This window comes from Callospermophilus lateralis, chromosome 2, assembly GCF_048772815.1.
Source record: "Callospermophilus lateralis isolate mCalLat2 chromosome 2, mCalLat2.hap1, whole genome shotgun sequence".
In the NCBI taxonomy this organism is placed as follows: domain Eukaryota; kingdom Metazoa; phylum Chordata; class Mammalia; order Rodentia; family Sciuridae; genus Callospermophilus; species Callospermophilus lateralis.
In genome coordinates this window covers 41,672,135-41,693,420 of record NC_135306.1, presented here as the reverse complement: position 1 = coordinate 41,693,420, position 21,286 = coordinate 41,672,135, and positions in this window count along the sequence as shown.

Below are 21,286 nucleotides of genomic sequence, written 5' to 3'. Positions count from 1 at the left end.
TACATGACAAAGATAATAAAATAAATGTTCCTCCTTGGGTAGTTTGAATGCTAAATTTTGTGTTTCCAACCATTGCATTTTAAATCTTTAATGCAGGTATTAAGATTTCAGCATAAATGAACTAGATTTTTCACAGTACTGATACTCAAAAGTCACAAATATTCTTCTTAGAACGAAAAGTACACAGAGGTTCTACTATAGTGACTCTATCCTTGGTATGCACAAGATTTGACAAAACCATATATAGTCTTAATTATAAAAGATAATGAAAAATTGAAAAAGCCTATGTGTTTATCAAGAGAGACTGTTTAAAATGAATGCTGGAAAGTTTATCCCTGAGATAATTATACTATTTGAAGTGTGAATATCTTCATGGTATGTATAGGAAGGGGTAGTAATAAAGAGACAGAAAAATGTCTGAAAGTATCTTAAAGGTTACCCGTGTTCACTTGTAAGTGGTAGGGAAAATATGCAATTATCATTTAAAATATTTTAAAGTTATTTCATTTTTTTACTGTGGGTATAAATCACATTTATAAATGGGGAAAATCATTTCCAAAACCATAAGGCCGATCTAGCTTATAAGTAGGTTACAAGAAAATAACTTCTACATTTGCTAGTCCAAAAAACCATTTTTATGTAAAATAATGGTAGCTGAATTATTAGAACTGTCCCTATTTTTAGAAAACATTGAAGAAATAACTTAAATGAACTAATTTCCTTATTCATTCATTTATTCATCCATTCAACATACCTTTATTTAATACTCAGTACATGTCAATCATTACTAATCTCTTGTTAAAATGGATAATCTATCCTTAAGCAGCACATTGATCTTTAAGGAATAGCAAACACCACAAAATCAGAAAATAATGGAGAAAGATTATGTTCATTGAGATCTTTTGGCTAGGAAGTATTTTCATATTGCCAATAATACAACCCCAATTATACACTGCCAGGTCTGGATTAATTTGAGTAGGTTTAATTCTGTAGATGGAAATGCAATGCAACAGCCAAATTATTCCCAGCAGAAGTCCAACCTGTGCAAGAAGGAACAAAGCAACACAATGCACACAGGTTACTCTGCCCCTTCCTCATTGTCTCTTCCTGGCAGACAGTCAGGCTTTTTAGCTCCCAAGGGTCAAATAAGGACTCTGAATCAAATCCCTGCCACTACCATAGTTTAGCAATTTGTATATTGTGATATGTCTGAATCAGGATTTCATAACCATAGAACTTTTATAAAGGAATCCATAAAAGATAGCCCATGACTGTATTTTGCATGTTTATTAAAAAGAAAGAAATTGATCAAAAAAAAAAAAAAAAAAGTATCCATAGTCTTTCCTTTGGGCTCAGGGGGAAAAAAAAATAGAATATGTTCTTAAACCACAATTTATAATGTTAGAAACTCCTCCCATCCCAGAGGAGCTATTTATCATCTCAGTGCTAAATGTAGCCCAGAAAGAGAAAATGAGCTGTCTGTAATGAAAAGTCTGAAAGTTGGGACTATAAACAACAGCATGCAGAGCTCTTTGCTGAATTTATACAGACTCTAACAGTCCTTCGAGGTGAAGAAATCAATGGCAGCGCAAAAAATCATCCTCTGAACCTCAAGAGATACTTTGTTCTCTGTGCTTTGCTTTTCTATATAGTGTTCTTATTCCTGATCAAGTCCTCTCCCCAGGGAGCGCTAATAGGCTAACAGCTACAGAAGTCTGTTTTGTTCTATAAACCAGCAGGATCAAAAAGTGCTCTGTGGAAAACTTAATACTACTTCTGACTTCCTCCAAGAGGGCTGCTATCCCTCTACCATAACTTTTGATGCCACTGCAGAGTCTCTTTTCCAAGTTCTTCAAATATTTGGCAAGCTTTAAGGAAAAAAATACAGTTCATTTTTAAAAGAAGAAGGTCATTTGGGTCCAGGGATTAAAGAGTGTAGATCCTACTAGACAAACACAGAAATAAGGATACGTTGTGAGCTATTTATATAATGAAATTTTCTAAAATGCCAGCTTCCTAAAAATATTAGCCAATATGTATCAGGTGCTAGGTTCTATTCTGTAAACTTCTCTCTTAAGAATTTGGAATCTTATTCTAAAAGAATGAGAAGCCACTGAGGAGTTTTAAGCAAGAAATGAGAAAGAGTCCAGTGTTTTGAGTTGTTCCTTTTTTTTTTTTTTTCTTGTCGTTTTTGTTTTTGTTTTGTTTTGTTTGTTAATAGAGATTGAACTCAGGGATATTCTACCACTGAGCTATGTGCCCAGTCCTCTTATTTTTTTATTTGGAGAAAGGATGTTGCTGAGTTGCTGAGGCTGGTCTTTAACTTGTGATCCTCCTGCCTCAGCCTCCTGAAGCACTGGGATTCAAGGCATGTGCCAGGAGGCACCCAGCCATAATCTAGTTTTAAATGGATCATAGAAGAGATAGGGATGCTGGTGAAGATGATTTTGCAACAGACCATGATACCTGAATTAAGATAATGGCAATGGAATAAATATGAGAGTTAGAGACAGGTGAGATTACACAAAAGAAGTTTTACTTTGAGGAAAACTGAGTAGAGATTCAAATTAACTATGTATCTCTGGTCTCTAAGAGGGACAGGAAACAAATGGAAATAAAAAAAAATTCAGGACTTTTACTTTTCACCAACACTGGTATAAAAACTGGGCTACCTGTTTATTATAAAGAATATAATTTTTTTAAAAAATAGGGTAAGACCTTTCTAAGTCATCTTGTTTTGAAGCCAATTGACATATTGTTTACACACATAAAAAAGTATAAAGAGTAGAAATGGAATGTGATTCATTCTAATAATGTGTTGGAAGATTTCAGATTTCATTTACTTATATCAATATTAAAGATAGAAATTCATCAGGTAACTTAAAATTTATTTGCCTCAGATAAATGAAAAATGAGTAATTATTTCCACCCAAAAGTGATACAGATATTTTCATTCAAATCCGAGTGTTGAGAACACTAAAATCAATTCATTAGAATACTAATCTCTCTTGATCTTTCCTTTTCAAGGAGGCAAATTAATATTAGGACCTCATTTCAAAAATATATATCTTTCACATTTATTTCATATATGAAATACTAGAGTACACTGAGGCATAAGAAAAAACTTATTACAGCCTCCTACTAATTTAAATCACTCAACAATGAGGATTAATGCATAGAATCGTGATTGTGTGGCATTGAAAGTTTTGTAATGAGATGATTTAATCATTACTACTACGTTATGCTTTGTAAAAAAAGGAAAAAAGGAAAATTTAAAATATACATTAATAAGCATTCTCAGATAAGGGCCCAAATGATTTTCCCATCTGCTTAACTTACAGTTAATCAAGTTAAGAGAAAAATCCAGGTACTACTTATTTAAATCTCCTGGCTCCCTTTTTGGACTGAAAGATCTTAAAATATCTTTAACCTTCATAAAATTTCCATAAAAAAGGGAAGTGATTATTTTATCTTTCCTGATTGAATAAGTAGTAGCTATATAAAAGAAAAAGAAACTATAAATAAAATATCCATTTGACAGAGTAATACTTAGGCCTAAATGTGTCTTCATAAGGATTACAGGGGAGAAATTTAAGTGTCAATCTGTCTAGACAGGACGTTTGTGTGAAGCAATACCTGAAAGACCCCAAAGCCAATTTTAATGATGAGCTTTATCTCACTGTGTGTCCACAGAAGCTCAATCCACAGACTTAGTGACTTAAATAATCTAGGGATAGAAGAAAGCCTCCTGTCACTATCTTTCCAAATTCTGGCTAGACTTAGCTGATTGGTAAAGCCCTTCATCTTCTTGACATAGAAGCTGAGATGGAAAAGCTATTTTCTCTCAAGCTGCTGCTACTTGTCCTTACCCTGCGAATCAAGAGGTCAAATGGAAAGACTAGAACATGAAAATCAAAGAATAGAAAAAAACAATAAGGGACAATGACAAGTAGCATAGACATGAAAGCCTCCTTGCCCTTGGAAGACTGTGGACACATGGTTAGAGGATCACATAATGATCGTGGAAATACTGTTCTTATTTCAAAGATGCAGACTTTTTCAAACATTTCCACACATTTATCTTACATGATCTGTAAATCAACCTTATCAAGTACAAACAGTTTGGTTTTCATTTTTTTTTTTCTCAGATAAAGTAAGGTTTGGAGACATTCAAAGCAGTCCAACGAGAAGCCACCATGAGCTAATGATATATTCATCCTCACGATCACTGTGTGAAATATGGAATATCATTACTTCTATTTTAAACATGAACAAACTGATTCCTTAGGATACTGAGTGCCTTGCTAACTTATATATTTATGTACGATAAAGTTAGGGTTAAAAATATAGTGTCTTGGCTTGGAGTACTGTGTTTTGCTTTTTTGTTTTTGTTTGTTTTACAGTAGACCACATTGCTTCCCATGAGAGAATCTAACGTATGTCACAAAGATTCTGAGGAATCCTTCAGATGAACTTTTTCCATGTCAGGAAGAGCTCTTAAAATAGCAGTTAGAGAAGCATGATTATTTGAACATGAAGGAAACAGAATATATTATTTTTACCGTTATTTTGAGGGGGGCACACTTAACTAATCCCTACTTACTGATTCATTACTTTAAGTCCTCCCTTGACTTTCAGGAAGAGAGAAACCCACCCCAATTGACAACCCATATGTGCCAAGTGCTTGTGGTCAGAATTGTTCGTTGAGATTTTACTCATTTTAGAAATGAAGAAATGAGGCCCAGAGTTACCTTGCCCATGACCTTGCAATAGGAAAGCTGTAGGACTAGATTGTGTTGGCAATGCCAACCACTTTACAAAGAGGCTTAGCCTAGTTATTATACCTAACACAGTTCACAGTTCTTAAATAATTGTAATTTTTTGTCTAATTTAGGAGAACTACATAAAATAGTGAATAATAATAATAATAAAACCTGAATGACCACTACAAGGAAAATTCAGTGTTGGAGAATACAAACTAAACCAGTTCCTGGGGGACTAGGTGAAGAACCAATTCCTGGAGAACTAAAGAAAATGAGGAAACAGAATAAAAGGAAAGAATCCTCCTTTCATTTTTGAAAGTGACTGTGAGAATAATGAAGCCAAATGTGACCTAGGGCATTCTTATGTTTCACCTGTTCCTTCAGAGAGAGCAGCTATCGCACAGACCGAGCATATTACTACTTTCAAATTTCTGCTTTCTTGCTGCCTTACATTGTTTGACTATGCTTTACCACCTTTTATACCCCTTAGCAACAAGACTGACTTTCAGTCTGAGTTGACTGTAGAGACCTAAAAGAAAAAGTGTATAACCCATAAACACAGTCTTTTCAGACTGGATTAGGGTTTATTTCTAGATGTGAAGGGAACAAATGTTTTCATGTCACTCAAAATGTTACATGTAGGATATAAAGTCTGTTACTTCCTCTCACCTCTTCAGCTCAGAGACTTAGTCCAGGAAATACTTGTGCAATTTCTTGATTATTTTCAAATGTTGTAGTAAGAAAGCTTTATTGAAATCATAAAATTATTTTTAAAACACATCTCTTTGCTTTTGCAATTAATAATTAATATTTCATGCATTAATGAAATATTCACCAAACCAAATCCGGGATTTAACTCTTAAGTCTGTACTGTTTCAGCAACTCAATGTAGAACTTTGAGTAATAAGTTTTACTTAAATAGTATAATCAATAAATAAAATCAGTAAGAATATTACAAATTTAGAAATAAATTTTTATCACAAAACTGACACATCATATATCAGACTGACTGCCAATATAAAACTTATAAAAAGATCTTTTAGACTTACAGAAAATAGATATGCTGAGTTTTTCTCTAGTCTACAAGTTGAATAAGAGGATACTTCCCTTTCAAATACTGGTGTGCCCAAGTTGCACCTCCCTTTCCTTTGTTACAAAGCCTGAATACTTATCATTCTGTTACTTGGGGGTTTCTCAAAGTATTTCTCATTAAAGTGGAAATCTCACTGCAAGGAATTAGTGTTGCCTTGTCTGCCTTTCCTATAAGACTAGAAGTTTCTTGAAGGAGATTAATATTGCATTATTCACTGATATACTTGCAAGGTCATGATGGGGCCTCATATATACTAGTAGACAGGTACCACATGTATTTAGGATGAATTTACATTCTCTTAACCTCCCTGTACAGATATAAATTCAGATAACAGAGTTGATCTCAGAAATTCTTCCAACATTATCAAATTCCATGTCTCTATGACTACATAGCTTCACTTTTAAGATATGCAATATAAATAGTACTCTTGTTTCTTGGAATTGTGTTAATCTTGATGTACACATCACTATTTTAGTACAACTGATGATACTTTGGAAAAAATACTGAACTTAACAATCAGCTTTTTATTGCTATCAAACCACAAAACACTGCGATTAAGATGTATGCCACTGAGTTAAAACAAGTTTCCCGTAGACATGTTATTCTCAAATAACATGTGTTAATTAGCAAAAGTCAAAAATAAAAGATAATTTGGCCACACAAGTGGATAACATACTTACTTGTTCAGTCAACCAAGAATTACATAACTATTCTCTTAATAGTGAACAAAACTGTTTACACTTGCAAAGATCATATTTTAGTAAGTGGATATAGATATATAACAATAAGCACAATGTATTAATAACTTATTTATACTTTAAAAGATCAGCATCATGGTAAAAAAAAAAAGAGCCAATTAAGATATAGAACGGCCTATTTGAGAGTTATAATTTTATATAGTGGTTAGAGTAAGCTCACTGGAAAAGTAACATTTAAGTGAAGTCATTAAAGGAAATACTGATATCTGAGATTAAAAATTCCAAATAATAGTAACAGCCAGTGGGAATATTTGGGGTAGCTGGTAAGTCTAGTGAGAGAGATTGGAGCTGAAGTAAAATTTGCAAGAAGAATGAAAATAGAAGAAAGAATTCTAATAGAGTATAATAAGACTATGGCTTTTGACTTGAGAAAAATATGAGATCATTGGATGGGTCTGAGATGTTTGAAGACTTAAAGAGATTATCTGTATACCAATGGTATAGGATAGAGGACACAGAGACAAACCCACATAAATATGATTATGTCATACTAGACAAAGGTGCCAAAAACATTCACTGGAGAAGATAGCCTTTTCAACAAATGATGCTAGCAAAACTGGAAATCCATATGTAACAAAATGAAATTAAAACTTCTACCTGTATCTCTCACCCTGCACAAAAAATCAACTTAAAGTGGATCAAAGACTTAGGCACTAGAACAGAGATCCTAAACCTAATAGAAGAAAAATCGGCCCAAATCTTCACCATGTCGGACTAGGATCTGAATTCCTTAACAAGAAGTAAAATCAAGAATTAATAAATGAGATGGATTTAAATTTAAAAAGATTCTTTTCAGCAAAGGAAACAATTAATAAAGTGAGGAGAGAGCATACAGATTGGGAGAAAATCTTTACCACATGCATTAATCTCTATAATATAAACACACACACACACACACACACACACACACACACACACAAAGTTAACACCAGAAAAAAAAAATTCAATCAATAAATGGGCTAAGGAACTAAACAGACACTTCATAGAAGAAGAAATACAATTGATCAACAAATATATGAAAAAGTGTTCAACATCTCTAGCAATTAGAGAAATGCAAATCAAAACTACTCTAAGATTTCATCTCACTCTTGTCAGAATGGCAATCGTCAAGAATACAGGCAACAATAAATGTTGGTGAGGATGTGGTGAAAAAGATACACTCATACATTGCCAGTGGGACTGCCAATTGGTGCAACCACTATGGAAAGCAGTATGTAGATTCCTCAGAAAATTGGGAATGGAACCACCATTTGACCCAGATATCCCACTACTTGGTTTATACCCCAAAGACTTAAAATCAGCATACTACAGTGACACAGCCACATCAATGTTTATAGGAGCTCAATTCACAATAGCTAGACTATAGAACCAACCTTGGTGTCCCTCAATAGATGAATGGATAAAAGAAATAAGATATACATATTCAATGGAATATTACTCAGCTTTAAAGACAAGTAAAATTATGGCATTTGCCAGTAAATGGTTAGAGTTGGAGAATATCATGCGAAGCGAAATAAGCCAATCCCACAAAACCAAAGGCCAAATGTTTTCTGTAATATGTGGATGCTAATTCACAATAAGATGGGGGAATAATAGTGTTACCTTAGATTAGGTAAAGGGAAGTGATGGGAGGGAAGGAGAGGGGTGTGGTAATAGGAAAGATAGTAGAATTAAACAGACATTATTATTATATGTATATATGTGATTACATGAGCAATATGTCATTAAAAGACATGAAGTAGACAGGAAGAAAAAAAAGAATACTTTTTTCCCTTTGATAACACAAAGTAGGTAATTGAGTTTAGGATGTCCAGTGGACACTAAAGTAGGCAGCTGAATTTAGAGATCTGGGAGTTCAGGGAAGAGCATTAGACAAAAATATAAATGCATGAGTCATCTCAAATATACTTGAATTTCCTGACAATGACATGGGATGTTCTCAGAAAGAAGAACATTACAGATAAGAAGGTACAGGAAGGGGAGAGAATGGAAAGAAGGGCAAGAGAATGGAAGGCAAAGCCTTAAGCCTGGGAACATTACAAAGTCCACAGAAGAGGGAAAGTGCGCAGAGGAGACTCAGAAGCACCTTCTGATGGGACAGGATAGTGTAGGGCATGGAGTCTTGGAAGCCAAGTGCAGAGTGTGCTTTTAGAACAAGGAAGACACTTTGTTGGACATTTTGAAATCTAACGTTCATTTGACATCATTAAATATCCCAGGTATTGCTAGCACACAAAGACTACGGAATTCCACTGGAGAATATTAGAATATTCTTTGCTATTGGCAATATCCAACTAACAAAGCAGTCTTCTGCCAAGTAAAACATCTCAAGTTTAGTTGGACACGTAGATTGAGAAGATCTTAAAATCATACCCCAAGAGTTTAGGTTCCCTGATTAATATAGAAAAATAGTTGTCTGGAAATAAGTTAGAAATGCTATAGCAATCATACTTATTTATCCTACCTGCTATGTGTAAATTTTCTATTTTAGAAAAAAAATTACTGGTAGTCCCATTTAGAAAAGCACCATTAGGGCTTTCAATGTTTAAATGAATGTGCTAAAAATCTTGAGGGACGTTGGGGGAAGGGGAAAAGAACATTTCACTGTCAGAAAACAAGGTGTGATATTAAGTAGCCATAATACTACTAACAACGGGCATACAAACAATTACTTTTTATTAAGGATTGGCTATATCCCTGGTACTGTATAAATTTTATGTCATATCCAGCCATCCCCTTGCAAAGTTCTTATGTACCATTTTCTCAGTTTCTTTAAAAAAATTTTAGTTGTAGTCGGACACAATACCTTTATTCATTTATTTCCATGTGGTGCTGAGATCGAACCCAGGGCCTCGCATGTGCTAGATGAGCTCTCTACCGCTGAACCACAAGCGCAGCCCCCCATTTTCTCAGTTTTAAAGTTGAGAATATTCTGGCTTAAGATTGTATGACATTTCCATTGCCATGCAAATAAGGTGTAATAAAGCTAGGATTGAAATTCTTTTCCAATGAAGTAGGTATCAGAATTTCTTGGATTGTATTCCTTGTTTTGCCATAAATGACTTGGTAACTTCAACAAGCCACTTAGAATTATGGGGGCCCTACATTTTTCCACTGTAGACATATGGATATCAGCTTATTTTGAGAAGAGATTGTGAGGACAATAAGATGCACACAGTAAGGCTCCCTTTACTTCTGGGGAAGGACTGAAAACAGTCATCTCAAGACAGAAGATAAAGCATTGATATTGAAAGAGCCTGGTCTAAGAGGCTGTTTCTCAGTCACTGGTGTGGTATGCACAAAAGAGAAGGAACATCCCCAGAAGCAGTAGAGGGAAAAAATACAATCCACTTCCTCTAAGCTAATGAAAAGATAATGCCCTCAATGAATACACTCAACACCATTAAGGCTGAAATTTACACTGACCTATGAACTTCAAGAAATGACCCCTGATAGTTATTGTAAAATAAGTAATAGAAAACGGCCAGAGGGATTGTGGAATAATATAGACATTTAATACTGGAGGACAGGACGACTGGTCTTCACATTTCTGCAGTGAGGCTTGGCACTTTCCAGTGTCTGGTGCCCCTTGCTCTGTGACATTTGGTGGTGAAATGGCACTGTCTCAATAATATACGCAAAGTAACGACGGTTCTGATATTTATGATCTACATTATCCAATCTGTTGTAACTCATAGGCAACCTATAGTTTCATTAAACTGAATATGACGGTCCTTAACCGGCCCAGCTATTACTCATTAGCCACAATACTTTTTCATTAATTGAAAGACCTCCAGATTAGTCCTCTACTTAGATTGCTAAAATTGTCACCCAAGAACTCCACTGTCCTATAAAAGTACACAAGCTGGTAATTTACAACCAGAAAACATACAGAAATTTCAAAATTATTTACCATGAACTTGTTAAAAGTTTATTGTCAGCAACAGGAATATGAAATTTAAAATGACTGAATACCAATTGCCTGATCATGTGTAAATTACTTGGGTAACTGTATGTACACATTCGCCATTTCCATAACATTTTAGGTGACTGATGATTATTAAGCTTTGCCTGAGAGTTTTTTTTTTCCTGCTTTCTTTTTTCCCAATTCTTATAGAATTGTTGCAAACAAGGAAATAAATTCTATTGTTCTGCCATCACCTACTCTGGTTCTCCTCTGACAAGCCCAGTGCACGTGTCAAAGCATACACAGGTGGTATCTTAGTAATAGTGGGGCTGAGGCAATATTAAAGGTCGAGAGCCTGCTTTCCCAGTTCTTCATGAAGAAATGGTCCCACCTGATGTTGGTGAGGGTACCTAGGCTATTTTCCCCTGTAAATATAAAGTTACAATTGAGAACACACTAGACCATCAGCCTCAGCTATACTTTTCTCTTTATGCCTAATATAAACATTATTCCCAAACCATATCAGAAGCAATAAAGATTTAGCCCATTCAATTTCATACTGTGATCTGGAGAAAATTGGATCTAAAAATCTGTACTTTGGGAAGTTCATGCCAATTGATACAGCTAAACAGATAAGACTAACACATAAGAATGTAAACACACTCAACATTGCACAATAACTGGTTCTCAGATACTAAGCAATGAAAATCACATCTGTTTTTAGACACTTCTTACCAGACTTAAATTTAAAGTACATTTTGTGACAAAAAGGCAGCATCATTTTGAATTTCCTACTATGTTATCTATAGAGAAACCATTTCAAACCACTGATAGGATAGCATCAGTTATATAAGATACTGGTGTTAAGTCCTAAAAGTGCTGAGCTCTATAGAAGCCAAAGCACAGAGAATTGGTATTTTATAAGTTGCAGTTCAAGGATGACTATATCAATTTTTAAAATTCCATTCTCAAGCTGGTATTTACTACTCTTAAGTTCTGAGGGAGAAAAAAGAGGAATAAAAGGCCCCATTAATTCTCATTAACCTAGAATATAAACGTATTTGGTGGACTCAATGGCAGATGGCTTAGGTTAGTCATAAAATGTGTGTTAGGGTTTAGTAGCAATTTATATTTTGCTAGGAGAAAATAAACATAGCAATATGGTATCATTTCACTTAGAATTTATAAATGTAAAAAAAGATGCTAACATTGAAAACTCATCAATGTGCCCTACTTTTAAAATTTCTCAACTTGATTGACACATTATTGATTTATAAGTTATATTTCCTAAGTTCAGATACATGGAAGAGAAAAATTATAAATATACATGGAATTCTAGGAAAACTAACCCAGGAAAAGTGCAGACAAAAATAATTCGACCCACATAATATTCACCCTCATGAGAAGACTTTGGTTATATTATAATGCATTTGGAGAATGGCATCATTATGCCTTAGTCTCCTTTCTCAATTAACACAGGCTAAAGTTCTTAGCCTGTAAAGAAGAGGAGTTGGCACCCAAAGTAATAGCTTCAGGATCTTTAGTCAATTTCTTGGTTCCCTAGGAAGCTAGCATTGTTAGGTGTACACTATAAGATCATTATATTTAATTTATACTTTCTCAAAGCATAGAGTTATTTTATAAACACAACATACTTAAATTTATAATAGGGTCTTGGGTTTTATGCACTTCTAAAGCATTTGTATTTTTAATATTTAAACTAAATCTGTGTACAAGTACCTTCCCCCTGCCTCCCACGCGAACTCGCATGGAACGCTCACTCTCCCTCTCTCTCTTATTTAGACTATGGTAACCAAATCTCCATATGGAAAGATAGAGAAAAAGAGAGAGAGAGAGAGAGAGAGAGAGAGAGAGAAAATTTATAAAAAATAATACCCTAGGGGTTGTTGACAGGAAAATGTGATAAAAATATATGTAATTTAAGATACAATGTCCCCCCCGCCCCCCCGCAGTGGACAGACATAACTGAGTTAATTCTAGCCAGAAGATAATTGGGTCAACTACATCTTGACTCTCTGAGGATTTTTATCACAAATTTGCTGTGATACATTAAGCTGAGCTGAAACCCGACACTTTGTCAGCTGAATTTTTGACTGCGCAGTATAAATGGTGTATCTATCTTCTAATTGAAGGTTTCTGGATTCCTAAACTGACAGGATCTATGGATCTCTTAGAGGATTCCAGGGGAATCCAGGGGAGGCAATACAGTGATCACAGGGCTGAAAAAGGAGAAACAGAGGAAGAATGAAGAAACTAATTTTATTTAATTAGGAATGAAAGGGGGCACATTTTTAAGTTATACTGATATAAAACAATGTTATTTAGACTATGGTAACCAAATCTTTTCTTTGTCACCATATGCATAACAGGAAAAAAATATTCTTTAGAAAATTCAGAATATATCAAAACTCTCTGAAGCCCAAAGTCATCAAATCATGGATGTATTGTATTGTCAAATAGTGAAATGCTTTATTGAGATGAATGTGAAATCTGCTGTTTTGGAGCCTACATTAATATTCATCTTCCTGGAGTGGAATGGGAATAATCATATCTGAAAATGATACTTTGGGGCTAGATTAACAGTCAACAATAGTATATTCATACAAAAAAATTCCTGCATATTTCTATACCCATTATAAGTCATACTGTACTGGTAATTAGAGTCCTGCATCTTCTTTCCAATCAACAATTGTGAGACCTTGGGGGAGGGGGAAAAACCTAATTAAGTCTCAGTTTCCTCATTTTATAAAATAAGAATAATACCCCAGGGATTGTTGACAGGAAAATAAGATAAAGTAGAATAAGTACTTTCACAATGCCTCACACACATTAAATGCTCAATAAATTTTGAGAGTATTCTATTTCCTCTTAACTTGGAAGAAACAGAACAGCGGTGTTGGGTACAAAAGTAACAACTGAGATTTGGTAATAAAATCCAGGAACTCTAATAATACTAACAATTTATTTCCACCAACTTTTCTTTCCATAAAGCATTTCTTATTCATCAATGCCAAGTATTTCAACCAAGGCTTAGAATACAGAAGAACACAAACAAGATAACAAATGAAACAAAACTATTCTCTTATTTTACCTTAAAAAAATGCTTCCTACATAGTCATTCTGAAAAATGTAAGAATAAATTATGTATTTGCTTTCAGGGAAAAGATGAAATATTTTCATTTTAGTCCGTACAACTATGCAGTCACATATTAATTTGGAATTTTTGGTTACAAATATCCTAAAAATTGGCTTAGGCTGGGGTATAGCTCAGTGGAACAGCACTTTCCTAGCATACGGGAGGCCCTGAGTTCAATCCCCAAAACCACACACACACACACAAATAGGCTTAGTCAAAATGAATGACTAATTTAAAGTGAGGATATATAGAAGTACAGAATCCAAAGACAGAAGTGAGATTTGGTAATAAAATCCAGGAACTCTAATAATACTATCAATAGGCCACATAATTTTTTCTCTTCTGTTCTATATGCATGCTTCTTTATTGTTCATCTTTTTCTCTTCCTTTATGCCCCTGGTTGTCTTAGTATCTATTTCTTTGAGCCATATTGTAAACATAGAACAATATGTTTAGCTCCCCAAGTTTTTAGCTTGCATATACTTACAAATTACCTAAGGAAACAGTATTTTATTAGTAACAAAACTGTATAATTTGGTACAAAGTGTATGAAATATGATTAAATAGAGGTAGATGTCCCCAATCTTTCCAATGCACTATGTTGTGACTTCAAAAGTAACCACGGATGGAGACAAAGCTGAGAAGGGATATTTCCAAAAGGAAAGCTAATACTCATGGGAATGGGTGTTTTTAACTCTTTTAGTAACTTGTGTCGTAAGTGCCTAGGATTGGGTCTGGCCAATATGAGATGCACAATAAATATGTGAGTTGAAGGAACTCATAAAAAAAGAGTAAAACTGGAGAACTAACAACGTGCAAAGACAGCAGGTATTGATGCGAATTTTACTGGAAAAAAAAAAATAGAGTTACTGGCATTGTGAACTGTATTTCTCTTACTGGCCATAATCAATAAACTGCTTTTTATCAAGTGAACGACCAAACTGGAAAAGATATTATTCCAGGATAAAGTCATCAGTATATCAAACAGAACTCACACATATGTAATGTTTTATATGGAGTGCTTAATTCACCATATAAAGAACCCTAAATGCAATATCATAATCTATGTAAATACAAGAAATCTTGGATCAGTATGGTTAAGTACCTTAAGCAAGATTACTTATCTAGTTACCGAGTCAGGACTTAGACTTCTGTTTTCTATCAAGGAATGCCTACACCATTTGAAACAATGTCAGGTTTATTTTTCTTCTGTTTCAGATCCTTAGAGAGATTCTAAAATCACATCCCAAAGAATAATGACTAGCTTGACAACAGGAAAAAAAAAAACAACTAATGTACTCATGAACATTTTTCTTTATCTTAAGATATCTAATCCTGTTCAACTCACTGTTGCCACAAGGAATACTGTATTTCCCTTATGTCACCTCAAATAAAAGCACTAATAAGCAAGCCTCATTTTGTTCATATCTTATGAACCAACCCTGATACCATTCAACAAACTTGATACCATTCAACAAACTATGAAGTGGCAGACATGGGCTCACGGATGGCAGAAATTCAACTAGCACTGAATCTAGTTGAAAATGCAAATTCCTGACATCACCCCCACGTATCTCCCACTCTATCTAGAATGCCACAGGATGAGGTTTCAAGAAACACATATTTTCCACCAACTCTGGGCACAATATCAGGGATAGACAAACAGAAGAACAGGGCACACTCTTGTCTACAAGGTCCAAGTATAATACAAGCTAGGAAATGCAGTGTACCATGTGAAGAGCATTGGAATGAAAATTTGGAAACCCAGATGTAACTCTGCCTTCCTCCAGAGCACACTTTCATTCAACTACAGGTATGATACCATGGAGCAAGGAAAGTCTAGAGTAGAAAGAGCTTGATTTTATTTCAGAAACCAAAAATTTACTCATTATATGGGTCCTGACAGTGTTTTTATAAATGTAGTGCTATGAGTTATCTACATAAGAGCTAGCAGAGATATTTTAAAATGCAAATTTCTGAGCCTTATCTCATAATTACTGAATCAGTGTTTGCAGGACAGAAGAAGGACCAAGGGATATACATATTAAGAGAGCCCTCCAGGTGATTCATATCCATTGTAAATTTTAACAACCACTGAGCTAAGGAAAATGATTAAACTAAAATAAACCATCATTTAAGTATTTCAATAATAATTGGAAAATTCCTTGGGGGAAGAAAATGGAAGGAGATGCTTGGGAAGAGATTTTGGACATTTTTATTTTCAGTAAAATCTTTGTATTATGTGTACTTTGCCAACTTTTACAATACAGGTCAAGGCTTCAAGTTGTCAGTTAAGTTTACTAAGTGCTGTAGGGATTTGCCTTGGTTATGAAAGCCACTAGGAACTCAAGTGGTTTTAGTCCATTTACCAGGGTGAAAATTTCAGGAAAATTTGAGACAGGTGTTTTCAAAATGAGGTATATCATATTTATTTCTGTGATAGCATGCAATGTTGCAACAAAATAAAATTTTAGTTACTACCCCTTAGAGACTGTCTCTCTCTCTATAGAAACAGGGTACTATAAGGCATCTACAAGTCCAAGGATAATACAAGCTGGGAAATGCAGCATATACTGCATATACTATATATTCATATACTATATAGATAGTATATATATAGATAGATAGATAGAGATAAATATAGTAAAGGAATTCTTGCACATTATTGCCAAATATAGGTATTATTACCAAAATATAGGGAATTTTAAAAGATTGCATGTAACAGTCAATTGACAAAACATCACAAGGGATTGATTTATGTAGTAGAACCATAGGCAGCACTTCAATACTTAGGACTAATATAATTTTGAAAGTGAAAAACTTGAACTTATAGGTGGCATAAATAATATATACATCATCTTCATTTACTACTATGTAAAAACCTCTGAAGTAAACTACAGTTTAGCTAAAATATGTTTCCATTTTTTTGTTCATATAGGAATCTTTCACTTGTTAGAAATTGTCATTCCATTTGGTCATTTTTTCCATGTCTGTTTCTCTTCTACTTTCTGTTGCTGTTTTATACATAGAAGAAATCATTTGAATTCCACAGTCAGCCTAACTGCAAGTAGTGCTGAAGTTAGAGTTTATAATTTGGGATTAACAAAATATAGCCTGTATGCCATTTTGGGGCCATAGGCTGTTTTTGTACTCGTGACAAAATAGAAGAGTTTAAAACGGATGTGAAAGAAAACAAAGAATATACAACAGAGCCCTTAATGTTTCACAAAGTTTAAAATACCTATAATCTAGCATTTTGCATAAACTGTTTGGTGAACCCTCAATTATTTTACATGGAAAATCCTATGTATATCTAGTGATTAAGTAAACCACTTTGCCTTCCACTAGCAGAACTGAGAAGTTTTTGTGGAAGTCAAATAAATTAAAAGTTGGCCTAAAACTAGCACAAAGTGAGAAAGAAATAAGAGGAATTATACAATAATACAGTAATAAGCAATGCAAGTTTTAAAGAGGCATAAAATGGTTGTAAGGTTATTTATAACATAGATGAATATCTTTACAAAATTTCAATTACTTAAGAGTGCCCATATGTTTCCTGAAAGAATACTAACTGATATTCATAATAATAAAACGTCTGTGCAACCACACCATTCTCAGTATGGTTTATTAACACATGTACTTAAGTCAGCATCAAACTCCACTTGATAGGAAGACAAGGGGTTACTTCTCTGTAGTGCCTAGCAATATTTGGCTCAGAGGTAGAGATCAATGATGTTTGGTGAATAAGTGAAATAGAAGGATTTCATTCTTATTCACTCTAATTTAAAAAAATCAAGTTCAAGAGTAGTCTTCATCATTGTGGCATAAACTCCATAATGTGTTTTCTATAACAAATAAGAAAGTACTGTACATTAGCACATCTAGCTCCTCAGTGCACTACCCTTTGCCTGCATTGGAAGGGCTTTTTGTACTACTATAAGAACTTAATTTTAAGAAGAAAGTTTTTTAAAAAGGCACACACATACAATATAATCCCTTCTCCACTTTCATTTTTTCCTCCCTAAAAACTTCTCAGTTATGTCTTTAGTGATTTTATACTGCCTAATGTCAAAATGTTAGAAAACATGATGCAAAAAATTCTCCTCTAGCCCCTAGCTCACACATAGGGAAGAATATGTGAGACTTGGGTAATAGTTACGAATTTCTGAAGTTTTCATAAAAGTTTAGGGTATTCAGGAAAAAGAAGCTTGTGAATATAGGAGACTTCTCATGGTGGCATATACTTGTGTCCAAAATGCTAAAAATCTGGCAACAGACTAGTGCTAAGACAAGTTCTTTTCACACTGAAAAAAATATTTTACTGTTTAAATCTATCATCTTCTTTTTTTTTACCTCCCATTTTTTGATACTTGAAAACCTTTCAATCACAATGCAAAATAATAATTATTAGAATCAGAGGGCATAGGGATTTAATTGGATCATACAGAATTTGAAAGGCTGTAAATTAACATGTATAATGTTACCATTTGGATGTTTTCCAGGATATGAGGAATGAAAGGAATGACAATATTTTTAATTCATTGAAATAAAAAAATCATTTAAAATTTCAAATGCAGTTAAGAAATCAGAATGAAAAAGAGGACTTTCTAATAATACAAGGTTGTCTTTTGAGAATTTTTTTATTAATTTCATTGTAAATTGACAACTTATAATTATATATTTATGGGATACAAAGTGATGTTATGACTTATGAATATAATGTTGAATAATTAATAATTAAATTCAATCAATTAACATATCCATTATCTCTAATACTTATCATTTCTTATAGTAGGAGCTTTTGAAATTTGTTAGCAATTTTGAAATACACCTTTTTTATTCTGTTGTTTTTTAAATATTTAATTGATTTTATTTTTTAAATACATGACAGTGGGATGCATTACAATACTTATTACACATATAGAGCACAATTTTTCAAATCTCTGCTTGTATATAAAGAATGTTCACACCAATTCATGTCTTCATACATGTACTTTGGATAATGATGTCTATATAGGATTAATAACTATATTCATGACACTCTGCAATACATCTTTTGTGTTTGTGTGTGTTACTAAAAATTTAACCAAATGCTGTACTAATGAGCTTTACTTCTAGCCCCCCTTTTAATTATTTTGAGCCATAGTCTCACTAATTTGCCAAAGCTAGCTTTGACCTTTATATCCTACAGCCTCAGCCTCCCCTGTCACTGGGATGACAAGTGTGTGCCACTGAATCCAGCTGTGCAAAATATCTTGATAAAAAAAAAAAAAATCTTTCTCCTGCCTGAGATTTTGGTATTTTTTGAAAGTTAATATGGTTTCAGTATGTGGTGCCCTCCAAAAGCTCATGTGTGAGAAAATTCACAAACATTCAGAGGTGAAAGGATTAGGCTGTAAAAGTGTAACAATGACTGGCTTAATCCCCTGATTGGGATTTACTGGGTGGTAACTGTAGACAGGTAGGGTGTGGCTAGAGGAGGTAGGTCATTGGGGGAGTGTCTTTGGGGTTTGTATTTTGTCTCTGGTGAAAGATCTCTCTTTGCTTCTTGATTGCTATGTCCTGAGATGCTTTCCTCTGCCACACTCTTCTACCCTGATGTTCTGCCTGAGTAGGACATCTATGGGCTGATATCTCTGAAACTGTGAAACAAAATACTTCTCCTCCTCTAATTGTTTGTGGTCATGTCTTTTAGTCACAGTGATGAAAAAGCTAAAGCAACCATCATATCATCATTGCCCTCTTTGCTGTCCTCTGTAATCATCATTCTTATTCTCCACTTCCATGAGTTCAGTTGTCTTAGATTCCCACATATGCGAGAATATCAGTCTTTCCGTACCTGGTTTATTTCACTTCACATACCGTTTTCTAATTCCATGTTCTCACAAGTGACAAATTTTTATTTCTTAAATGACTGAATAGCTTTCCATTGTGTATATATACCATAGTTTCTTATCCAGTGATCTGTTGTTGAACACAAGATTGACTTCATAATATGGCCACTGTGGAAAATGCTGAAATGAACGTGAGAGAAGATATCTTTTTGATAAACTGATTTAAAATATTTTGGGTAAATACTCAAAAAAGGATCGCAAGATCATATAATAATTCTATTTCAGTTTTTGAGGAACCTCCATACAGTTTTCCATAATGACTACACTAATTTATATTCCCTTCAATGTTGTTCTAGGGTTCCCTTTTTTCCACACCTTCACTAAAACTCTTTTTTTTTTTTTTTAAATTTTCGTTAGCTTGTTTGTTTTTAATAACAGGTATCCTGAGAGGTAAAATGATAACCCTACTGTGGTTTTAATTCGCATTTCCAAAATAATTAGTAATATTGATCATTTATTCATATATATGCGAGCCACTTGTATTCCTTCTTTTAAGAAATGTCAAATCTAGGACCCTCACCTGTTCTGTTGTTAGAATATTTCATTTTGTTGCTACTGAAATTAGTTCCTTATACATGTTTTTATATTGACTCTTTGTCATATGTATAACTCACAAATATTTTCTCCCCTTTCATAGATTTTTTTCTTTACACAACTGTTTCCTTGCTTTGCAGGAGCTTTTTATTTAGATGAAATTCTATTTCTATGTGTTTGTTTGGGATTTATGTTACCTACACTGATATGGTCAAATCCAAACCCAGACTAATGTTCTGTTTTTCCTATTTAGTCGTCATTTTACAATTTCTGATCTTACATTCAAGTCTTTAGTCCATTTTGAGGTGATTGATTTTTTTGAATATGGTGTGAGATAAGGATCCAGTTTCATCTGCATGCACATAACCAGTTTTCACAACATTATTTATTCAAGACACTACCTTTTCTTTTCATCACTGTGTATTCTTGGGTGTGTGTATTCTTGGCATCTTTATAACTAATCAACTGACCATGCAGGCATTGATTTATTTCTGGGCTCTCCATTCTGTTTAATCTATTCTGATGTTCAGTGATCCATGTGACTCTTTGGGGTTTCCTCTTTTTTTTTTTTTTTGATGTTTTAATTATTACAATTTTCTAACATGGTTCAAAATCAGGTAGTGAGATGTCCCAGCATTGTTGTTCTTATTCATGATTGCTCAGGTATTTGGGGTATTTTGTGATTGCATATAAATTCTAAGTCTGGTTTTTCTATTTCTCTGAAAAAATGACTTTGAAATTTTGATAGAGATTGTATTGAATCTATAGATAATTTTAGATAATATTGATATTTATCTATTAATTGTTCCAACCCTTGAACATGGGATATTTTTCCTTTGTTTTCCAATTTTTGGTATCTTCTTCAGTTTCTTTCATCGTTATTTTATAGTTTTCAACATATAGGTCTTTAACATCCTCAGCTAACTTTATTCTTAAGGATTTTATTTTTTGTTGCTATTGTAAATAGACTCAACCATCTTTTGGTAGAGACTTTTTCCAGTTTTCTATATACAGACAAGAATGGTGATTAAATGTTTTCCTTTCCCATTTAAATGCCTTTTTTTCCCCTTCTCTTACCTAATTTCTCTGGTAAGGACTTTCAATAATTATTGAATAAAGATAGAGTAGGTATCTTTGTCTTTTTCCAGTTACTGGAGGAAATGTTTTCAAAGTTTCACTC